Source organism: Sardina pilchardus, chromosome 5, assembly GCF_963854185.1.
Source record: "Sardina pilchardus chromosome 5, fSarPil1.1, whole genome shotgun sequence".
Taxonomy (NCBI): Eukaryota; Metazoa; Chordata; class Actinopteri; order Clupeiformes; family Clupeidae; genus Sardina; species Sardina pilchardus.
In genome coordinates, this window is record NC_084998.1 from 4,150,568 (window position 1) to 4,161,558 (window position 10,991).

General features: G+C 42.0%; 1 protein-coding gene across 1 annotated transcript in view; it reads right to left on the bottom strand.

Annotated features, from left to right (window-relative positions):
• myo1ca (myosin Ic, paralog a) overlaps positions 1–2,143 on the bottom strand; it is a 41,917-nt gene extending 39,774 nt beyond the window's left edge. Inside the window, exons 1-2 of the mRNA XM_062536005.1 lie at positions 2,053–2,143; positions 1,748–1,926 (exon numbers count right to left, since the gene is read on the bottom strand). The gene's annotated coding sequence lies outside the window, so the exon portion shown is untranslated. The remainder of the gene's footprint in view (positions 1–1,747; positions 1,927–2,052) is intronic.
• Between the last annotated feature and the right edge of the window lie 8,848 nt (positions 2,144–10,991).

The window sequence follows — 10,991 nt, forward strand, 5'->3', positions numbered from 1 at the left end:
GATTTGCTTTCCCAAATGACACAAACCGATGAAGATGTCTGATCTGAGCTGTGTTGTGTTGTAATCCAGACATGATCAAAAAACAAATCGATAAAATTTGGGATGTTGAGGGCGGGTGATAAAGATGCTAGGATGACACCAAGGTAACAGTTTGGATTAAGGTCTTGGGCTATCTCTGCACAACAAACACTGCATACTATGGGTGGGTTTTCTAGAGGGGGAGGAGGGGTAGCCATACCTACCATGTCAGTCTCCATGTTGCTGAATGTGGGGTGTTTGAAACAAATGGAGACTCATATTAAATGACTCAGAGCAGCACGTAGAGTTTAAAATGTGTTGAAAACCTACACAGTCAAACGGACCAGTACCCAGAGAGGTGGTGTTTCCTTAAAGGTACACAATTACATTTTTAAAGTTATATTCATTTGATTATTTAAAAGTCCACAAATCAACACCTACCTTTTTTTTGTCAAAAAAAGGTAGGTCAACCGCATGAATCTCAACACATAACAGTTCACTCATGCCACACCCTATCCAAATATCCATATTATTACACACACGTATCATGTATAGAACTGGTAAGTAGAATTATATGGTATCCACCAAAACACATTTAACCTGTCACCATGTAGAAATTCCAAAGACTACGACCTATCACATTGTTGGTAACTGCCAACTTTACAATTCTAAATTATCATATTCCTTAAAGCTCTTCACAGAACAGGGACATTTAGTCAGTTTCGCCCATTTCTCATGAGCTAGTCTTTCTATGAAAAGCAGGGGAAAATGCTTCTACTGTAAATGCTTCTTACTGTAACCCACATCCTCAGTGTCAGCTCTTATTATCGGTTAAAGGCCCAGAAATCGATTGATAAAAAAAAAAAACCTATCAAACTAAATATTCACAAATATACCCATTCAACTCAACCATCTCTCAGCCTGTCATGATCTTCAGGACTGGATGCAGGGTAAAAAGTCACACTACCGCTCCAACAGAAGATCAGAGCACAGCATCCAGGCTACATTATAGGCTACTGTACATTCAGTACATCACCCTGAACAAAGGGTTCTTGGGGTTCCACCTACAGTAGCCTACCATGCAGGCTTTAAAGATCCCTTAAGGGTTCCTTTGATAAACTGTTCAAAATGGTTTAAAGAACAATTTAGGAGTGGCATAATTATGAAGCATGCAATAGAACCATTGTTGGCTCTTTGTAGCACTTTTTTGTCTAAGACTGTATTTTCACACCAGTCCAGCTAAAATGAGATGTTATTGAAATACAGGTCTAGCTGAATTCTTCTGCAGGAGTGAAAGCTGCTCCCCTAGTAATTAAAGTAAACAACCCCGGAAAGCAAGTCCTTCAACTGCTTAACAGGAGTAGAAATGCACCCTGCATAATCGGTTAGGTCTCTTCCCTCCTGCAACAACTGGTAATTAGAAACGATCTAACGGACCGTGAACGGCTGCACTATCTGATGTGGCAAGTAACCGAAAACTTGATACAAATGGCTTTTGTTTTGCTTGTAACCAATTAAGGCTGAAATATGATGCTTCCTGCATCTAAAACCTTTGCTGCAAAAAGCACCACGGTAGCGGATGAACTTATTATGACACCACTAGGCTAATAACGAACTATATTTGTCGAATAAATTAGGGTGCTGCAGCTTATTTCCCAGAACTATAAGGCAGCATTTACATTCAATGAGCCAAAAGCAATAAGCCCAGGAATAGGATATACACACTCACCTGTATGACAGCAGCAGTTAGAGGGTTGTACTTAGTATCTTGCGTTGTAGCCTTTTGATTAATATACCTAGTAGCTTATCTGGTCACTTCTGCGTAAAGCGCCTGTTCCACTGTGTGGTGTGGGCATTCCAGGCGTCACATTTCACGACGAGTCGCCCCGTATGACCTCCCGTTCCTTTCTGAAATAAAATACTTTATTTATTCCAATCAAGTACTGAAGCAGGTGTATTTTACAAAAAAAGAAATATATACTTTGCGTTAGATTTTTGATTCCAGGCTATATGCCAGAAATACCCTATACTTACAGACTGTATAGGACAAGCCTACAAGAAGTAGCCCAAACAATGATTGTTTACAATCCTCTCGCAGTCGCGACCCTACTAATCTAGTCAGAAGCCCCGCGCTTGTCAGTGGATGTCAAGTAGTAGCCCGCTATGACATCACATAGATTCTCAGAATTATAAAGTTCTGCGTTCTTGTCATTAATGAGTAGTAGCCTGTCATAATGCACTATCGCTAAGCACTGTACCAGTTTGTATAATTACACACTTTACTTAATAGATAAGTAGCCTAAGCTAGTTTATGTTGTAGCTAAATTACACCATTGGCAGATGACAGGCTACTCTTGTCAACAAGTGAAAGCGTCGCCCTCTTGAGGACATTTGGAGAAACTGTAACAAAAACGGTAAGAACTGTGCGCATGGCACCAAGGTACAGAAGAGGCACCAACATTTACGCAGAGTGGCTTTACTGCAAACTACTATTCACTCTTCTTAGAGAACGTCTACAATGTCAAAAGGCACCAACATTTACGCAGAGTGGCTTTACTGCAAACTACTTTTCACTCTTCTTAGAAAACCTCTACAGTGTCAAAAGGCACCAACAGCATTACACAAGGATGACTTTTTTTGGATCCTCTCTCAGTCGCCATTATACAGCAGATCTACTGTACATGTATGCTACTCCTTAAATGGGAACGCGTCTGAGCGCGTATGAAAGGGAGGGAGAATGGAATATTGCAGCTGGCTTGTCATTGCTAATCATTGATTTCTCCTTTTAAATATAAGAAACTTTTAAGGAAGAAAGTGCAATAAGACCAACTGAAAATGAAACCTGGCGTTTTTCTAGGCTGATTTGACATGGAACTACACTCTCATCTGGTGTAATAATCAAGGCAACTTGCAAACGTACCATGGGCGCAGTGATCATACGCAGCATCTGAAAATAGTCCCCATAGACAACAAGCAGTTAGCCTGGCTAGCGCCGACCACTTCTCAAATGAGACGTGGGTCTGGCAACCAGACGTTCATTTTCTCGTATTTGAAAAAATGCCCAGATCCGTTCATTGGGCGCCACGGATGTCTATCAAATGCGTCTCTGCATAGCTCATCATGGTCTTGCTTTTTCCCTGTTCTGTGATTGGCCACCAACATCAGGCGAAAATGGGGGCGTTAGTTTCCAGACTGCCTTAGCAGCGTGAAAGAAATCACTGCGCAAGGCAGTATGGAAACACCCAGGCTAACAAGCAGTAGTAGTGCCAGTTGTTTGCAAGTTGGTCTTATTGCACTTTCTAACTTGAGAAGAGACACGTTTTAATTGGGAAAATTACCGGAAATCGTAGTCACTTTTAAACATGATGCTAGCAGGCGAGATGCTACTGGTCTAATCCGTTTCAATGATCTATGCTAGGCTGAAGCTAAAAGTTGTATCGCCAGACTCACAGAATGGCTGGATGAACGGGAAAAAGGTAAATATCAATTGTTTTGCTCGAGGGGAGGTGGAAAATGAGCTTATTTCCAAAAACGGCGGAATATCCCCTTAAGAACCCAACCTGCTTGACTGAGGCCATTTTGTCTCTTTGGGTCTGAGTTGAGATTTCAACATACAGGATCCTTGGTAGAAGATGGTCTGTGTAGATATGTGTTTGGGATTGAACTGCGAGATTAGAATGTTTTTTTTTTATTATTATTATTTCAGTGGTTGCAGTTTTAGCAGCAAAATAGCACACTGATAAAAGGCACATGTAGGTAGCTACATGTAGGAGCTACATGTAGGAGTTAAATATTACAAATCATCATGACAAATTGTGTGCTGTACACATACTGTAGGCTAAATCACAAAATAAATAATAATTCAGTGTTGCAATGTCACACTTTATTTGATAGTAATGTTTTGAAAGTGAACATGATGGAAAACAAAACAGAAACAAAATAAAATGACTGACATTTACAGAACAGTACATAAAGGAGAAATGAAAATGTAATTATACAATAACACATTCTTTCTGATGGTTTAACCTACATGCTGTGCATAGAGGGTACGCAACGATCTGAGATAAAGTAATTGTGGCTAAACTGAGAACATCACCATCAGCATCATCATCATCACAAGCACCAACGTTATCAGCATCAAAATCATCATCATCTTCATCACTACCATAATCATCATCATCATCATCATCATCATCATCACACATCTCCGTCATGTCTGTTCTGCTCCTCCACACTGTCTGGTTGCCGTGGCAGCCTGTCCATTCTCACCTCTTCGTACAGCTGAGGAGCCTGCTGTCCCTTTCTGATCCTCAGACTGCGGACGATGATGATGACCGCCACAAGCATTAGCCCGCAGCCAATCAGTGAAGAGTACACCTTGTAGAAAGTAGAGTCCGCTCCAAATGGATGCTTGTGCACGAGGTGGAAACGTCTTGAAGCGCAGCGGCTTCCAAGCTGCTTAAAGAGGCACCTGTAGACTCTGTTGTCTTCTGGTGAGAGGCTGGATATGGTGAGGGAGTGCTTAAGGTCGGACGTGTTCACTCTGCCCCTCAGCTCCTCAGGCAGGTCTGCAGACGCACCCCAAGAGTCCAGAATCTTATTCTCCGACTCAGATCCTCCAAACCACTGAGTTGACAGCACATATGTTTCACGACTGACACAGACAAGAGTTGCATTGTCATTCTGAGAGAACATCACACGCATTGGTTCCAGTACCACACACACAGAGAGTGTATGGGAATGGAACTCTTCCAGGTAAACTGCTTCGCATTTATAGAAACCAGAGTGGTCGGCCGAGACTGATGGAATGACCAGGGAGTACTTTTGTTTGTCAATGTACATCTCCTGACCAGAGCTGAGGAGGCTAGTGATCACTAGGGAAGGGTCATAAGAGAGACGTTTACCTGGAGTTTGCCATTCCACCTTTTTTATATACTCAACAGGACAGAGAAGGGTCACAGTATCCCCTGGTGAAGCAACATGTTCCTCATGAGTGTACTCTGGTATCTTAGGTATAGGACCTTGATCTTGAGGACTACTACTACTACTATCATCTCTAGGAACATGAATATCCACCCTACGCATTCTCAGGCACTGACCATCTCTTCTACTGAGGATCAAGTGATCTCCTAATGCATAATGGATGTGGGAGAAATGGATGGTGGAACTGTTGTTGATCACTTCAATGCCGCGTGGTGAGCCCCCAGGGAAGATTTGAACATAGCGTGTGTATCCAGTGTCTCTGTAGATCTCCACGGTGTCCCCCTGACTCAGATCAAAGGATGTCAAATTATAATCAAATGAGTTGTGTGTGGCAGAATCCACAAAAACCTGTTCCAACAGGTTTCTTTTTTGGCAAACGGTCAGTTGGAAGGTGTAACTTAAGTGAAGTGTCCCCTCTCTCCATGTCTCAGCTCTGTATTGTCCACTATCTGATAGGGTAAGATTCTTCAGCTGGAATCCGAATAGAGTATCATCGGGGAAAAAAAAACACGCAGCTCTTGTTGTTTGTATGACTTGGTCTCCAGAGATGTCGATCAGGGGCTGAGGGTCGTCTCCAGAGCTCTTGTAGAATACATGTGTCACACGCTCTTCAGTCTTCACTGGAAAAATAAAAAGGGCATCTTCACCTGCACATCCAACAACAACCTCACCGATCTGATCAAGTTGAGCAGAATTGAGCTGAAATATCAGTAAGAATGCGATCTGCTTGAACGCGGCCATCTCATCTGTGCACCTCCGACTTTATGTCTTCAACTCACAACAAGTAGACGATGGTCTCTGTAGAAATGAACTTCCTATTGGGCTGATGATCAGATAAGGATTTTACTGTGTGTGCAGTTCTGGCAGGAAGAGAGCTGTGTGAAGGAAGCCACAGGTCTAACTTACTAATGAGCTTTATTGGTGTACCATCTTTCATACACAGAATGCAGCCGAAATGGCTTCACATTGGGAGCATTTAACACAATAATAGAGAGAAAAGAATTGTGATAATACAAACTGTTTGCAAACCAAATGATATTTGAAAAGATGGTAAGGAGATAAATGCAACACATAGAATATGATCAATGCTGTGAAAACTGGAAGACCCTGTAAATATCAGTAGTACATGTACAATGTACAACAATGTGAATAAAGAGGTTAAAAGATAAATGTGAATTCAATAAAAGCACTCATATGCAGAATTTGCCTGTTTGATATACAGAAGCAGGGTGTTCCATAGCTTTTGTGCATATTGGATAAAGGCAGCTGCAGACTCCTCAGACTGATGTTCAATCTTAAAAGGTTGAGCCTAGTCAGGTGATAGTCAATATGATATGAAGGTGCTATGCCATTTACACCTTTGTTATGTAACCTGCGTTGTGTGGAACCACCCCGGTCCAGTCCTGCACACACCCAGTCTTTCAAGAATCTTTCCCAAATCTTGTCAAAGTCTGTCAGTGTAAGGTACTGTAGTGCAGCTAACACAGGGCTGTTGCGCTCCCTCTCTTGGTTTTAGTTTAAAAGTCTAGCAGTCTGTATGAGTTCCGATTTCTTTATATGTTTTTTAGGAGACTGTGAAACGTGCAATGCAGTAGTCTAACCCACTAGTGATAACGTTATGGATGCATTTCTCTGCATCTTGTTGTGTTTAAAAAGGCCAAACCTTGGAAATGTTTCTCAGGTTGAAATAAGTTGCCTGGGTAACTTTACAGATATGGGGCTCGAAGCTTCTCTGTATCTAAGATGACGTAGTGAGACAAAAAAAAAAAGAAAAGAAAAGGGAGAGAAATATGTGTTTCACGTAGTGACAGACGAAAAAAAAAGAAAACGGAGAGAAATGTGTGTTTGACGTAGTGACAGACGAAAAAAAAGAAAGAAAACGGAAAGAAATATGTGTTTAAAGAGTCAACAGGAAACCAGCCTTGCTGTTCTTCAGCAGCCAGGGACACTGAAGTGAAGTTAATGCCCCGGTACTGACTGGACATTATAACATAATATCATCATAACTATTTGGGGGGAGGGTGAATTACATGTTTTCATAAGGCAGCATATCCTTAGAGCACCTTTAAAGGCCACAAATTGTGAAAATGTTAAATTTTCAGTGTTTTAACAGCTGTATTTAAATATCAGACCATTTTGGGACCATTTTGTCGACGTGCCTCTGACTTGAGATTTCAAAATACAGGATCCTTGGTAGAAGATGGTCTGCGTACAGTAGATATGTGTTTGTGATTGAACTGAGAGATCAGAAAGGGACTTTTTTTCCGTGTTTGCCATTTTAGCAGCAACACAGCAGCCTGACTAAAACGTCACATGTAGGTAGCCTGAGTGCACTTCCTGGTAAGAAATGGCAAAAAATTAAAACAGATAATTCATCTGTTGAGTGAAGACTCAACCGGAAGCAAACCATGCCACTGTGGTACAGCCAAGGGCAGCGTAAACTCAAATCATGCCACTGTGGTACAGCCAAGGGCAGCGTAAACTCAAACCATGCCACTGGTACAGCCAAGGGCAGCGTAAACTCAAACCATGCCACTGGTACAGCCAAGGGCAGCGTAAACTCAAACCATGCCACTGGTACAGCCAAGGGCAGCGTAAACTCAAATCACTGTGGTACAGCCATGGGCAGCGTAAACTCAAATCATGCCACTGGTACAGCCATGGGCAGCGTAAACTCAAATCATGCCACTGTGGTACAGCCATGGGCAGCGTAAACTCAAATCATGCCACTGTGGTAACATGTGGTAACAACACAGGGCAGTGTAAGCTTAAACCATGCTTCTGTTTTACAGCAAATGGCAGCAAACCTGTGGTACAGCAAAGGGCAGCGTAAGCTTAAACCATGCTTCTGTGTTACAGCAAAGGGCAGCGTAAGCTTAAACCATGCTTCTGTGTTACAGCAAAGGGCAGCGTAAGCTTAAACCATGCTTCTGTGTTACAGCAAAGGGCAGCGTAAGATTAAACCATGCTTCTGTGTTACAGCAAAGGGCAGCGTAAGCTTAAACCATGCTTCTGTGTTACAGCAAAGGGCAGCGTAAGCTTAAACCATGCTTCTGTGTTACAGCAAAGGGCAGCAAACCATGCCACTGTGGTGCAGCCAAGGGCAGTGTAAGCTGAGGGGAAATCCTAAAGATTCCAACATACCTGTACTCTTGTGGCCTTCATAGGGCATAACGACTGACATTAATGTCATTATTGGGGTTATCCGTCTTGATACTTTCATAGGACCCAACATTTCCAGAGGTCCTCCTGGCTACAGCTGAAATGTGTATCTATGATGTGTGACGTCCTGTTTGGGCCGTCGGTGTACGTTGTTCATTTTAGGACATCCTCAGACTCAGGTGTCAGACTCTGAAAACAGTTTTGTCTGAGGATGACAGAGGTTTTTCTCATGCTGAAGCAATTTTGTCATAAGATGACGGATGTTTTTTTTTAGTCTGAGGATGTCCTAAAATGAACACTGCACCAGAGCTGCGGATAAACTGTAAGTAGAAACTTTTCCACCGTCTCTTACAGTGTAGCCCTGGTTTTCAGGCAGTGGTAACATTTCTCAGACCGTAGCACAGAGAAGGGGATAACCCCTTAAGATTTGTTGGCCCCTTCCCCATCTCCAAGATGATCAACCCCTGCACTATCGAGCTTTTTTTTTGCCATCGTCCATGTCCCACATTCACCCCTCTTTCCATATTTCTGAATTATGCCCTGTGGTCTCTAGCCCTTTCTCTCCCCCTGTTAGGACTGTGTATCATTCAAACTTTCTCGTTATGGTGGACATTTCGATATCTTGATTTTGATATCAGTTCTTAAACAACACTTTTTTGATACCATATGTTTGTAAATCAATTTCAACAACAAAATACAGTATATTCTCCTTTAATGGTGAGATATCAATTATCAAAATAATGATTTTTTGTAAAAAAAATATACAAATAAAGAATATGTAAGAGATTATTGGTATTGGTAAGTATTAAAGTGAAGAAATGTAAATTTAACAGAATAGTGCACGGTTTTCAGTATCCTTTGCACATCAGTGGCATTTCGCTTTGTTGGCATCCACCTTAATGAAGTGGAGCCACACTTTGATTTCTTTACCATTTATTACACCAACACCATGTGAGGGAAAAAGCAACTTCGCAAACATGCAAGGTTTGGGGAACGTTCCCTAACGGGCTGTGGCACTCTACTGGTAGACAAAAGGACAACATTTCGCTCAGAAACTATTCATTGTGGTGTGGATGATAGTCGTAGCTGCCATGACTGGAGGAGGTGAGAGAAAGTTCACTGATCAGTAGACAGAGAGAAGCCTTATCTCTTGGTCATCATACTAGCACCACATAAGGCATATGTTTCTGTTTCTAAAATAATGTTGTTTATTTCAAGAAGTGCTATCAAAATAGCACCATGCGCCAGAGCCTTTGAGTGCCCACTCTGAAACACCAGAGGTATCAACTCGTCTAAAGCCCTATTCGCACGGGATTAGTATTACCTGTGGACCTCTGGTCATTTTCAAATTATCGCCCCACCTCTGTGTTACTTGCAGCGCATTCGCACGGGATAGGCTAAGTTAAGTCTGTAAATCACTCTATTTTCACTGACATTACACCCGGATATGTCCTATGCTAACGTCCGAAAACAACGCAGAAAGTAGAAAAGATATGCAATTGCAGTAGCAATCACTGAGATGCAGATTCGCACGGGATTAGTATTATCACCGGACGTCTGTGTTTGGCGAAATACAGTAGGTAATTTGCGGCGGAATTTTTACTTCACAAATTACAGACATGGCACATTCGCACGGGACTAAGATCTCAGGCATTCTCCGCAATTATCACAAATCACCAAAGGTCCACAGGTAATACTAATCCCGTGCGAATAGGGCTTAAAGGGATATTCCGCCATTTTTGGAAATACGCTCATTTTCCACCTCCCCTCGAGCAAAACAATCGATATTTACCTTGTTCCCGTTCATCCAGCCATTCTGTGAGTCTGGCGATACAACTTTTAGCTTCAGCCTAGCATAGATCACTGAATCGGATTAGACCATTAGCTTCTCGCCTGCTAGCTTCATGTTTAAAAGTGACTAATATTTCTGGTAATTTTCCCATTTAAAACGTGTCTCCTCTCAAGTTAGAAAGTGCAATAAGACCAACTGAAAATGAAACCTGGCGTTTTTCTAGGCTGATTTGACATGGAACTACACTCTCATCTGGCGTAATAATCAAGGCAACTTGCAAACGTACCATAGGCGCAGTGATATCGTACGCAGCATCTGAAAATAGTCCCCATAGACATCAAGCAGTAGTAGTTGGTATAGTAGTGCCAGTAGCTGCAAGTTGCCTTGATTATTACGCCAGATGAGAATGTAGTTCCATGTCAAATCAGCCTAGAAAAACGGCAGCGTTCATTTTCAGTTGGTCTTATTGCACTTTCTAACTTGAGAGGACACACGTTTTAAATGGGAAAATTACCAGAAATATTAGTCACTTTTAAACATGAAGCTAGCAGGCGAGAAGCTAATGGTCTAATCCGATTCAGTGATCTATGCTAGGCTGAAGCTAAAAGTTGTATCGCCAGACTCACAGAATGGCTGGATGAACGGGAACAAGGTAAATATCGATTGTTTTGCTCGAGGGGAGGTGGAAAATGAGCGTATTTCCAAAAATGGCGGAATATCCCTTTAAAAGTCTAGATTTAATACTGGCTACAGCTGGCGCCTTTTTTTTTTATGTCATCTGAAAATTGGTTCCAGAGCTGAACCACATTAAAGCTAAAAAAGGCATCCGGTTATTCTTCTTGAGAAAGGGCTTTACTACAGCTGTTTTCAGGGACGTATGGAGTGGCAGACAGGAATGATCCATATTCCATTTCCAATGTGGAGGACATCTTGTAAGGTGAAAAACAGTTGTGAAGAAATGGGTAGGTAGTGTCTAAGCCACATGTGGAAGAGCTGAGATTCTATACCATTTATTCAAGAGTTTAGCACCTGTGAT